General features: G+C 45.6%; 1 protein-coding gene across 1 annotated transcript in view; it reads right to left on the bottom strand.

Annotated features, from left to right (window-relative positions):
• The window catches only part of LOC144828071 (adhesion G protein-coupled receptor E1-like), a 561,082-nt gene extending 548,321 nt beyond the window's left edge, over positions 1 to 12,761 (bottom strand). The window contains exon 1 of the mRNA XM_078686208.1: positions 12,732 to 12,761. The gene's annotated coding sequence lies outside the window, so the exon portion shown is untranslated. The remainder of the gene's footprint in view (positions 1 to 12,731) is intronic.
• Positions 12,762 to 13,456: the final 695 nt, after the last annotated feature.

The following is a 13,456-nucleotide window of genomic DNA, read 5'->3' as shown; positions in this document are numbered from 1 at the left end:
CTACAAACCCTTTTTAGTCATTTTGCCACCCGCATTTCGCTGAAGCGCAGAGATACCTCTTCGGGGGTCGATTCTTGCGCTATACAAACAAGCCAATAAATAAAAATAAATAAAATAAAAGCACAGTGCCAGCTAAAAGATTCAGGAAAGGAGATAAGTGGCCTGGTTTTGTGAAAAGACTGAAATTTCGCCTTAAAACCATAAATGAAGAACCAGAGCAAGTAAACTAAATATCAAGTCAAACTGGACCGTCCACAGAGAAACCTAGAAGGAAAAGTCCATGATTGAAAAGTCTGAATAACAAGTTCAAAGGACCTGAGTGGACCTACGTCATACTTGAAGATTTTGAAAATCTAGAATTAAGTGATGACAAACTGATTGATGATCGGACTGATGAAGAAGTGAGACCAACTTGAGAAAATTCACAGGTTAAATTCTGTGGAAAGGTTACAAAGAGGGGATAAATTCTCCTTTTTCAGAAATGGCTGATTATAATGTTAATGGAAGACCGAAAAGAAATTGTCTAAAGACATGTTGTAGAAAATGCATATGTAGTATAGTGATAGTAGTTATAATATGGTTTGGAATGACTCTAGCTATACCTTGCCTAATGAGCAAAGAAGTGCAGAATAACACTAATATACCTGAACAAGTAGATTCACCTAAAACAATTGATACACATACACATGAGAAAGCAGTTAGTCTTAAGCAACCTAGAGTAGATTTAGAAGCACCAGATGAGGAAGGATTACACTATAGCAGAGATAAGAATAGAACTCATTTAAATGTATTTGCTAATGTATTCGTACATTAAGTAGAAGCTATGAAAATCAGTGATTGCTATGTGTGCATGAAGTTGCCCACATCAGTAACGTTACATATCACCATTTTCCCCTGACATGTGGTATTTCATGCAGTGTTCTAGCTAGTTTATTTTATAAAAAAAGGGCCATTATTATTATTATTATTCTAATTCAGATGTGATTTTTTCCGAAATTCCTATAGGTAGTTACCTGAATCCTGTACATACTAAAAGTGATGTAACACATTATATGGGCGAATATTTTCTAACAATGGGTACAATAGATATAGCTGAAGCACACAAGAAAAATGTAACATGCATTTTACATGAAAAAGAGAAAATATTTTTACTTAGTTGAGAAAAGGAGAGAGGATTTTCAGAGAAAAGCCACTGAGCAGAAACGATAGATTCCTAAATGGGTTGAAAATAAAGAGTTCACCTTAAATGGCAAGACTCACGCTGCTGTGTTGCTGGATTTCGAGAAGAAAGGAAAACTCTGTCTCCATAGGGAAAGAACAAGTTATTATAACAATATATTCATTGGTTCCAGTGAATGTGAACATAATTATAAGGTTATAGGGGGATGGGGTTTCAAAGATGGAACTGAACCAGTATTCCCTGGAATTTATTACATTTGTGGGAACAAGGCCTATTTTAAGTTGCCTGATCATTGGTATGGGAATTGCTATTTTGGAATAGTATTCCCAAAGGTATACCATGTAGAGAAAATCACTGGAAACAATGAAGAAACTAATGGACTAACCCATAGTAAAAGAGCATCATTTGCTGAAAATGTAGGTGACATATTTAGTGCAATAATACCTTCAGTGGGAGTAGTTCTGAACACTCAAAGAATTTTCAAATTGTCAACAGTGGTGGATCGGATATCGACTGGCACCTCTAGTGGATGCTTGATGATCAATACCGAATTAGTTGCGGTAAGATCAATGGTTTTACAAAATCGACTTGCTCTTGACATATTATTGGCAAAAGAGGGTGGAGTCTGTAGAATGCTGAAGACGCAACATTGTTGCACTGACATTCCAGACGAAAGTGTAGAAATAAAAAAGTACGCTAAAAATATTACATTTGAGAGAAGAATTGAAACCACTGGAGGTTGACAGTGCATGGAAGAGACTAATTAGTTGTCTCTCTTCAATAGGTAGTTGGTTCACTAACGTAGGAAAGAGTTTTGTAGGTAAAATACTGATGCCAATGGTGGGAATAGCCCTACTGATTGTAGGCATAATAATTTGTTGCAAGTGTCGCAAACACAAGAAAACATATAAAGTAAATCAGAAAGGAAAGAAAAGAAACTTTAGTTAAATTGAACTTGAAGAATTAAATGGGGATCTGTATAAAAAGATGAATAATGAGGAAAAGTCTAAAAGAGTGTTTGAAGAAATATAAATGAGTGAATGTTGAAAAGTTGGCATCTGTGTCGTAAGATGTGATGATATAAAATATCATCAAAGAGGGGATTGATGGAGCAAGTTTTCACACGTAAAGCGACTTGCTTGGACTCAGCCCTCTCGAAATAAACTGTAATATACTAATAAACATGTTTTGTCTTAATAACAATGCAAAACACGAAATTTCTAGTAAGCTGGGGAAGCTTGTCTATGGGCTTCTTACTAACCGTAACTCGATTAACCCAAAATGGCCGCCGCAAAGCGGGATCTTTTCTGCGCATGGGTCTGTCATACTCACGTGGCATGACGTACTTACTGCTTTGGTGGGAAACTCTTGCTTCTGCGCACTAGAACTAAAGATTGCTGCTCTATGTTCTCATGTGCTAAAGCTTGCGCTATTGCTTTTACTAAGTTGTTCGTTCTGCTTAACGACTAATGCTGTAGTTAAAACAAAGTAATGGGAATAGAGTAGAGATAAGTGGTATACAGTGAAATCATTTAGGGCCAGATGTAGGTAATTTTATTTTACCACTTCTTAAATACCGAATCATACCGATTCGGTATTTAAGAAGTGGTAAAATAGAGGGGGGAGATGTAGGTATTTCAGAATCGGTAAATACCGAATCGTTAAGATTCGGTATTTACCGATTCTGTAAATACCGATTCGGTAATGCCCATTGATTCCTATGGGCATTGAAGCCCATAGGAATCAATGGGCATTACCGAATCGGTATTTACAGATTCGGTAAATACCGATTTCAGCAAGGGTGCAGGGGGTGTCACTTTGACACCCTCTAGCACCCCAAATACAGGCATGTGTGCCATGTGGCACACAGACATGCCCTAAGGGCATGTCTGTGTGCCACATGGCACAGGTGTGCATGCACAGATGTGCATGCACACCTGAATTCGGTATTTTACCACCCAATTGGATTGGGTGGTAAAATACCGAATTCTGAAGGTCTGTAGCACTGTAAACAGTGCTACCTACATCTGGGTTTTACCGAATCGGTAAAATTACCGATTCGGTATTTTAGAGATTCGGTAAATTTACCGTTTCGGTAAATTTACCGAATTACCGATTTTCTTGCTAACTCCCTTGATTCCTTAGGACTCTAGGTACCGGTGACTAGGATTGGTAAGTCAGTAGTATAGGTCCTAAAAGTTAATAAATCACTGGTCTGGCATTGTTTTACCTGTTCAAAGTGTGTATGTGTTTTGTGGGCCCAGGTGAGTATGGTAAAATCCTGAGCAGGTGAACCCGCGCTCTATCACTGCATACGTTGTGATAGCAAGGAGATGGTTATCTAAAGCCTAACCAATATAAATGTCTCCAGAAAAGCACCACGTGGCCTTTCTTCTGCAATGGATCTGCAGGTTGTCATTCCAAAGTGGAATTGACCCCTCCCCATTATAAAGGATTAAACAACTTACAAGTCACAACCATGGGCAAATGGATCTGTCTCACGAAGTCACTGCAATGTATTTGTGTCCTGCATGTATGACTGAGTCTGTGAGTCTGAGAGAAATATTGAGCATGTGTTTTCCACTAACGAAGGTTGCGATCTTCAGGGACCATCAGATGTTTGTTTCTCAGTTGAAGTCAGACGTTTTTCCAGGAGGTCCAAGCTTTTAGCCGGGTATCTTCCTGTTCATGTGTTCACTTCCTCAGAGATGTCACTTAGGCGGAATAATACACATTTTTTCATCAGAATCCAGTTGTTCTTCTCCAGGACGTTTCTAATGTATGTGCCACCTGATGTTGTAAATGAGAGATTTCAGCAAAAAACTAGTGAGATCTTCAATTTCACTGCATATGGACTTTTCAACAGCGTGGAGTTTAAAGGAAGAGAACCACTCCAAGAAAGCAAGAGTCTCCCTTCTCTGTAGTCGATAAGCTTGACCAAGGTTTGGCTTTCTGAAAGACATCGAATAGTCCCTCTTGCTCTACTAGGCAGAAGTTCTCAAGAGCTTTGAGTCTTGCTTTTATTCCTTGGATGGTAAATTGTTTGTGTGTGATCTGTTTCATTGTCTGTATGGAAGAGCGTTTCAGAGTGTGTCGTCAGTGTTTTCCCAAGGTGGGTTACCTCTTTTTTCCAGCCTTCTGCAAATGGAGATTGTTGACTGAGCATGAAGCACTCTTAACAAGTTTTGCTGACCAAGTTTGATTTTTGGGTTCTTAGTCTTTTCAGACCATGGTTTATTGGAGTCATTTGGCATCTGCTTCGGATGGCGGTGTTACAAACATCTGCCTCAAGGGCGGCAGTGGGAGATCCTACCAGTAACATCAGTAGGTTCTACCAGAATTTTAATTCCTGGCTCCATGTTTTTGACAGTATGTGGTCCAAGCCCCAGAGTTCAGCTCCATGCTCAGTTTGGCTCCCAGAATTTGCCATAACGACTTTGTCTATGTTCAAGGAGAAGTGAGGTTGTTGTGCCTTGGCCTTACTTAATATTGTGTTGTAGGAAGATTCTGTCTCCTCTAGCACCCTCTTGATCTCTTTGTCCAACTGAAGCTTATTTGAAACTGTCAAAGCCCTTGTAAACGATCATGTCAAGTTCTTCTAGTTTTCTATTTTTAATGTGGAAGGCCTTCGTCGACTTCCTATTTTTTCTGAAAACCTTGATCTTGGTTTTCAACGAGTTTATTTTCAGGTACTTCAATTGGCAGTTTTTCGTCAGAGCACTGAGTTGGGCTTGCAGGCCTCTTGATGTTCGTGTGATCAAGCGGGAGTTGTCTGCATGTAACAGTGCAGGTATAGGGAGCAGTAAATTGCTGGGATATTTGCTTTCTACTTGTCTGCATGCATTTGTATATAGCGAGATAAGTGGTGGGGCTAGGAGACAGCCTTGTTCAATACTGTGAGTTTCTTGCTCAGAAGACCTTTCCAGTTTAGCCTGATTTGTGTTATAGTGTCTGTGTACAACATCCTTATTAGACACTGTAAAGCTGGCACAGGCCCATATCTTGCAGTATATCCCTTAGCCTTGACCTTGGCACAAGGTCGAAGACAGCCATGGATTCAAGAAGGGCAACGCAGAGGGCATTTATTTTAGCATACTGTACTTAAATACAATGTAGGTGAAGATCTGATTGGTTGTGGAGATGTTTTCTCCGAGGCCACCTTTTATCATATTTAAGATGTTCTTGAGCTTGATCCAGTCCTCAAGGGCGTTAAGTATCAGTGTGTAGAAGATCTTGTCATCAATGTTGATTAGACAGTTGTTTGATTATTAAAATACTAAACTCATAGGGAGTGGGTTGACTGGACATTAAAGAAAAGAGTAGGGGAGAAGGCACTCTCCTGAACCAGCGGCCTTGATATAGAAGCTGCACCCCACAAGGTTGGCATACCTACCAACCAAAATATTTTAGAACACAGGGTAAAAGACCATACCTTTCATATAAGGGGGAGCTGGTTTCTTTTTTTTTTGTTTTCTTGCCTAAACTTGTTTTTCCTTCCTGTGCCCAGTTCTCCTGCGATCCCCACCTGTTTTTCCCGCCACAGCATCCCTGCGGCCCCGCCCCTCTGCAACCCCATTTGCCGCCCTTCTCCCGCCTCCCAGCTGCTCCTCCCTCCCACATCCTCGCATATGGAGGCCGTGCAGCGGCCGCGCCACTGGCGTGCCGAAGGCGCACCTAAGGCACGCCCGTCTGTGCCTGGACCGCGCCCAGCGCCAGGACCCCTGGTCCCCAGGACGCCACGATGTCTGACACCGCTACGATGCCAGAACCCTCCAGGCACTCAACACTGGATGATCACAAACCTGCTTCCTGGCCGCCCCAAAGTGCACCCACGGAGCTTTCACGTGCTGGAACTGCAGCTTCACAAGCATCCGCCCCACCATGCTACCGACCAGGAAAATACCCAACCACCGCAGATGCCTCCTTCTCAACACCCGCTCCGCCCGCAAACACTCCGTTGAACTCTGGGACCTACTCGACTTAACCTCCCCAGACGTCGCATTTCTGACAGAGACCTGGCTGAACCCCACCTCGGCACCCGACATAGCCATAGCCGTCCCAGAAGGCTACAAGATCACCTGCAGGGACTGCACCAACGGAGCAGGAGGAGGAATCGCCATCATCCACAGGAACACTCAGAGTCTCGACCAACACGGACGACACCCTCAGCATCTCCGAACACCTGCCCTTCCAGATCCACACTGACCCCAACACCACCCTCAGAGGAACCCTCATCTACAGACCCCCTGGACCACGACTACAGTTCAGGGACTCCATCGCTGACTTCGTCTGCACACACGCCCTCGCCTCCACAGACTACATCCTCCTCAGAGACCTGAACTTCCACCTCGAGAACAACAACGACAGCAACTCCAACACCCTGATTGACAACCTAGCCAACCTCAGACTCAGACAACTCGACACAACACCCACCCACTCTTCTGGACACACGCTTGACCCCATCTTCTCCGCAAGCCTCCACGTCTCCTTCAACCACACCACCAAACTCCACTGGACCGACCATCGCTGCATCCACTTCACCTTCAAGAAACCCACCACGGACCACCGCACCCAACAGATGCCTCGTCGCTGCTGGAGCAAAGTCACAGAAGATCAGCTTACCACCACCCTCGCCCAGAGCCCACCCGCCGACCCCACCGACCCGGACAACGCCGCCGACAACCTCAGACTGTGGATCAACAACTGCGCCAACACCCTCGCCCGATCAAGGAACCCTCCAATAGTCACGCCAACAAGAAAGCTAGCGGGTTCACTGAAGACCTCCGGGCCTTCAAGCAAACCTGCCGAAAGCTGGAGAAGATCTGGCTCCGTGAACAACCACCGGACAGCCACGCAGCCTACAAGAACGCCACCCGCAGACACCATCACCTCATCAGATCCGCCAAAAAGGACTCCTTCCAAAACCGCCTAGACAACAACGCGCACAACAGCAAAGAGCTCTTCAACATCGTGAAGGAACGCTCCAACCCCAGCTCCAACACCAACAATGTCCCACCCTCGCAAGACCTGTGCGACTCACTGGCCACCTTCTTCCACCGCAAGATCGCAGACATCCACGACAGCTTCAACGCCACGACCGCCCCGACAACCACGAAGACCTCCGCACCCACGACCACCATCCGCACAAACTGCCTGCTCTCCTGGACCAACATCAATGACGATGACACCATCAAGATCATGAACACCATCCACTCTGGATCTCCGTCAGACCCATGCCCACACCACATCTTCAACAATGCCAGCACATCCATCGCACCCCATCTCCGGAAAGTCATCAACACCTCCTTCGAGACAGCAACCTTCCTGGAGACCGGGAGGCACGCCGAGATCAACGCCTTCCTCAGGAAACCCAAGCCGGACCCAAGGACATTAAGAACTTCCGGCTCATATCCCTGCTCCCGTTCCCGGCAAAGGTCATCGAGAAGACCATCAACGAACAACTGACCCACTACCTCGAGGAGAGCAACATCCTGGACCCTTCCCAGTCCGGGTTCCACCGCAACCACAGCACCAAGACTGCCCTCATCGCCGCCACAGATGACATCAAGTCCCTGCTGGACAACGGAGAAACAGCAGCCCTCATCCTCCTGGACCTGTCATCCGCCTTCGACACGGTCTGCCACCACACACTACGAACATGCCTCCAGAATACCGGGATCTAAGAGAAGGCCCTGGACTGGACCACCTCCTTCCTCTCTGGCAGAACACAGAGCATCTGCCTTCCCCATTTCTGCTCCGAAGACACTGCGCTCTTCATCAGCGTACCCCAGGGCTCATCCCTCAGCCCAACTCTGTTTAACATCTATAAGGCACCGTTCGCCCACGTCGCCCGTCAGCACGACCTCAACATCATCTCCTACGCCGATGACACCCAGCTGATCCTCTCCCTCACCAAGGACCCCAACACCGCCAAAACCAACCTTCACGACGGAATGAAGGCCTTCGCTGAATGGATGAGGAACAGCCAACTGAAACTGAACTCGGACAAGACGGAGGTCCTCATCCTCGGATCCACCCCTTCGACCTAGAGTGACTCCTGGTGGCCGACCTCACTGGGAACCGCTCCAACACCCACCGACCACTCACGCAACCTAAGGGTCATCCTCGACTCCACCCTCTCCATGACTAAACAGTTCAACGCTGTCTCCTCCTCCTACTTCAACACCCTCCGCATGTTCTGCAGGATCTACAAGTGGATCCCCACTGAAACGAGAAGAACGGTCACCCAGGCCCTCGTCAGAAGCAGGTTGGACTACGGAAACACCCTCTAGGCAGGAGCCTCGGCAAAACTCCTGAGACGGCTCCAATGCATCCAGAACGCCTCTGCACACCTGATCCTCGACATCACTCGCCGTAGCCACATCACACCCCACCTGAGAGACCTGCACTTTCTCCCGGTCAACAAGAGGATAACCTTCAAGCTCCACGCACACAAGGCACTCCACAACACCGGACCAACGTACCTCAACAGACGACTCAGCTTCTACACCCCCACCCGCCAGATCCGCCGATCTCGCCCTCGCCACAGTCCCCCGCTTCTGAAGAGCGACCTCCGATGGCAGGTCGTTCTCCCACCTTGCCCCCAAGCACTGGAACAACCTCCCCATCCACCTACGGCAGAGTTAAGACCTGCTGACCTTCAGAAAACTCCTCAAGACCTGGCTTGTCAAGCAGTAGCAGCATTCCCCACCCCAACGCCTTGAGAGCCTCATGGGTGTGTAGTGCGCTTTACAAATGATATGATTGATTGATTTTTGCAATACAATATATCTAAGATTAAACAATAACAAACAACTACATGGTCTCTTTTGTATCAAAGCTAATTTTAACAATACATGAAACAGAAGTGGTAAGATCTTATAAAAGACCTAAGAAAGGCAGATTGAAATAGGCCCGTTTAATCACGTTATAGTTAATCAAATCAAATTGGCCTTAACTTGGTAGTCCTAAGCAGACAGTTCATCAAACGTGGGTTGATGGTAATGTCAATTCTATATTTTAGTTCCATCAGTCCTTCTCCCGCAGTTTTGGGTATGTCACATGGAATGGAATGCCTTATGTGTTCCAGAATTTCTATTTTGACCAACACTTTGGGGCTTATTTACAAGCCCCTTGCGCCGCCAGTGCGTCACTTTTAACATGGGAAAAAGTGACACAGTGGCGGCGCAAGGGGACTGTAAATAAGTTCCTGTGTTTTTAAATCCAAGGCTCTCTGTGGGTGTGCGTTTGTGGGTAATGGGCTCAAGAAAAAATAATTCTCCATGGGAACAAATAATCTCCCCATGGGAAAACCCCTTCCCGAACACCCCTGTGACATTTGGGATTTTCCAAATCCCTTCCTAGCCTGGGAAAGGACTGGCTCCTGCCATTTGCAGTGAAGAGAGGCCACACACATAGATGTTTTTTTATTTAAGCTTCCCTTTTAAGCCCTTGCGGTTGCATGCCAAAATATTGTGTCCTATACGGGGCTTATTTACAAGCTGCTGGTGCGTCAATTTTAATATGGGAAAAAGTGACGCACCAGCTGCCCAAGGTGCTTGTGAATAAGCCCCGACGTGTCCTATATATCTTCATAAAATACCACCCCTTTGGTGGCAGAACTTACGTTATTAACTTCCATGGGGTGATATTTTTCTAAGTCATATTTATTTAGGACAAGCTATTTATTCTGACGATATGTAGTCCATAATATGGATTCACTCCCCGTATAATTCTACACTATTGCGGGATAGTATTGCATTCACCTTAAAGGGTTTTCAGCTGTGAGGTCACTTTTCGTGAAATCCTTGCCGCCGGAAATCTAGCCATTGGCTTATGTTAGTCGAACAGGCGAGCGTAAACTGGCATCGAGGTCCGATTCGCCTGCCAGGCTTAAAGCCTGCGAACACACATTTCTGAATCGAGAACATTCGCCCACTGAAATGTACAACTGAAGCAAGCACAACCAGTTTCTAAAAAATGTTGTGGGCACACCCATCAATTTGTTAAGTCAAACTAAAAGCGGATGACTTTACAGTAGCGCCAAGGGTGGGCAGAACACGGCAGGTGGCGTGTTTCCACACGTGCATATGGGGCTTTCAGTCGGTCAGGTTCCTCCGAGTCTCTCAGACCTGCTAGTAATAAAATAAAAATAAAAACGGGTCGCTATTGGGGCCTGTACTCATCGTGTCCTGCTTCTGAATAATAAAGGTAACCCATGTCAGCGATTACGTTTCTGTTTCACGTTTTACTCAATCTTGCGTTTCCCAATTGTTTGGTATTTCCAGGAAGTTGTGTTTCTGCATTTTTTTTCTGAAGAATATGTCTAGTGTGAAATGTTTATTTCGCTATCTCATAACTTCACATTGTAAACACTTTCAGAATTATTTAAGACAAAATCATTGTTTTTACTGATTCATCTTAGACAGCTAGCAACCATTGACAAAGCCAATGGTCGAGGCTGGTTTTAGATGTAGGTCAGCTGTGTTCCGTATCTGGATTCAGTAACAGAAAGCTCAGAGAGGCACCAAAACACCGACTGGGTGGCACACTATTGGAATCACAGAAATTTAGGGGCATATTTACAAGGGCATATCACCACTTATTAAGGCATTCTGGTGGAGGTAAGCCCTTCACCTTATTTAAAATGTGGCGTTAAGGCACTTAGGGGCATATTTACAAGCCTGTATAGCCACCACAATATCACTTTTAAAGACATTGTGGTAGCGATAGGGGCTTCCCCTTACTTATAATGCAGCGTTAAGCCACTTACTGTGGCTTAACGCTGCCTTGTGAATAAGGCACCCTTTCACGCTACACTTAGGGGAGTGCAATGGGTGTTGCTGTGGGTGTTCCACCCCAACACCTATTGATTTTGAGGCTGCCACATATTTACGAGAGTGGTGTAAACATTGGACAGTGCCAGGAAAACCTGGTCTTGACAGGGCACAATGAGGAGAAATGTTTAGTTTCCCCTCAATTTTGCTGTTTCCATGTGTGCTGCGTTGTGCATCACACAGGGAAGCAGCAAAACACCATTGATTGTTTATGTGCAAGAAGGTGTCCCTTCGTCCACATCAACAATCATTTATAAAAAATGAAGTTTTGCAACTTTAATGTGTGCTGCATTAGGCAGCACACCTAGAAGTTACAAAATGCCATTCAAAGATTGTTTATGTGCTGAAAGGGACACCTTCCTGCACATTAACAATCACTCCCCTCAAAGCAGGCAGGCACCCTTGCACTATGGTGCAAGGGTGCTTGCTTTGGCACTAGGCAGCTAAATTTAGCGACAGCGCAGGGGAAACACAGGGCTGCACCATAGTCTTGTAAATATGGTGAAGCCCTGCGTTTCTAAAGTGACGGAGAGTGTCGTCAGCCTTCTAAGCTTAATGACATACTTCACCACTTTCCTGTAAATATACCCTTAATGTGGCTTAACACCCCTTGTAAATAATGCCCCTATTCACGCAGTACTTAGAGTGAAAGGGGCGTGCAATGGGTATCGCAGTGGGCATTCCACGCCAACACTCATTGCTTTTTGATGCTGCCTCCTATTTACAAGGGTGGCTTAAATATGAGGCAGCGCCAACATTAAGACTGGGAAAAGACTGGTCTTCAGCTGGCGCAACAAGGAGAAATTATTAATGTATCCTTGTTTTTGCTATTACTATGTGTGCCCACACTGAAACAGCAAATCACCACTAGTGATTGTTCATGTGCAGGATGATGTGCCTTCCTGCACATGAACAATCATTAAATAATGACGAGTTGCAACTTCTATGTGTGCTGCACAAAGCACAGATACAAGGATTGCACAGATACATGCATTCCTTGCGACATGGAGCGCCGTTGGATAAATACGGCACATCCATGCTGTCCCATGTATGGCACAATGACAAGTGTTGCATCGCTCTTTTTCCCCAGTGATGCAACACTCTTCATAAATGAGGCCCAAACAATCTTTCCCTGCAATGCAGGCACCCTTGCACAATAGTGCAAGGAAGCCTTCGTTGGCACAAGGCAGCTAAATTTAGCGCCAGCACTAGGGAAAGCGCAGGGGTGCGCCGCATTATTGTAAATAGGGAGCATTCCTGAGTTTGGAAACTGTTGGCGCGCAGCATTACCAATTTTGACTTAACGCCCCACTCTGACAGTTTCCTTGTAAATATGCCCCTCAGTTTATTTGTTTAAGCCCCTCATTGCACGCCCCTCATTGCACTGGCCTTGCCCATTTTAGAGAGCGCACTTTTTTCATCCCATGCATCACTACCCTGCTTCCACTGTGCAGTCCCCCACACAGCCTCCCTGCATAGTTTACATAATAAGGGATCCTTTCAGGTCCCTCGTCTAGCCTTCATTTCACCATCTTTAACGACAAACCTGCATCCGAGCTCCCAGAGGTCTGGCGCACATTTTAGTAACCACGATTGGCAGTTTGTGGCTTTTAAACCAAGACTCATCATTCTAGAACATTCATAAGGAGTAACAGCATCTAAAGGCGCGCGCGCCCGGCAGCACATTGTAACGATTGCAAATGAATGACACTTACCCAAAAACAACACGACAGTTCTGTTCCCCATTGTGCTCAAATTTCTTCTGACACAAAAGAGGAACTAAAGGAGTTATCGAGTTGAGACAAGTCCAGCCCCTCCTGATTGCTACGGGGCTCACTGTGGGTGTGAGGCTGCCAGTGGTCAGATAATAATGACAGGGGCCTAACGACTTCATTTTGCAAGAAGCCCAGCGCGTCTTACTTTACTGTGTCAGCACAAACAGGGGACGGGAAACCAATGTTTAAGGGTGAGCCGGCGCGCTAATGAAGACATTTGCAATGTAAGATGATGGGGTTGCAGACTGGCTGTCAAGGTGTCCCAGTCCTCTGCAATGCATTCTGGTCGATGTAGTTGCAGGTAGTCTTTCCTCGGTCTCTTGAATATTCATACTTACCAGAAGAGCAAAGTGTTTGGAGGAGGAAGGGGGGCATGTCTCGCTGCTGCAGTATATGTGGTTATGTTTCATAGCTTCACTGAGGGGAGAGGTGGCACACTGGTCTGCAGCTGGCAGCTGATTGTCACAAAATAGGAGCACAGGTTTTTGAACATTTAAAAATGCCGTCAAGATTCTAACACAATGACAAAAGTAGTTAAACAGCAATGAGGCAAGAGCAGTTCTTTTCAGTGGCTTGCAAGCAAACTTAGAGACTCATCTCGAGTTGCCTCAAACCACTGTGTGAGATACTACTTGTTGGCTAGTAAATACCCTCCCATGGTGATG

The sequence above is a fragment of the Lissotriton helveticus genome, chromosome 4_1, assembly GCF_964261635.1.
Source record: "Lissotriton helveticus chromosome 4_1, aLisHel1.1, whole genome shotgun sequence".
Taxonomy (NCBI): domain Eukaryota; kingdom Metazoa; phylum Chordata; class Amphibia; order Caudata; family Salamandridae; genus Lissotriton; species Lissotriton helveticus.
The sequence above is the reverse complement of the archived record's forward strand: the minus strand, read 5'-3'. Positions and strand labels throughout refer to the sequence as shown.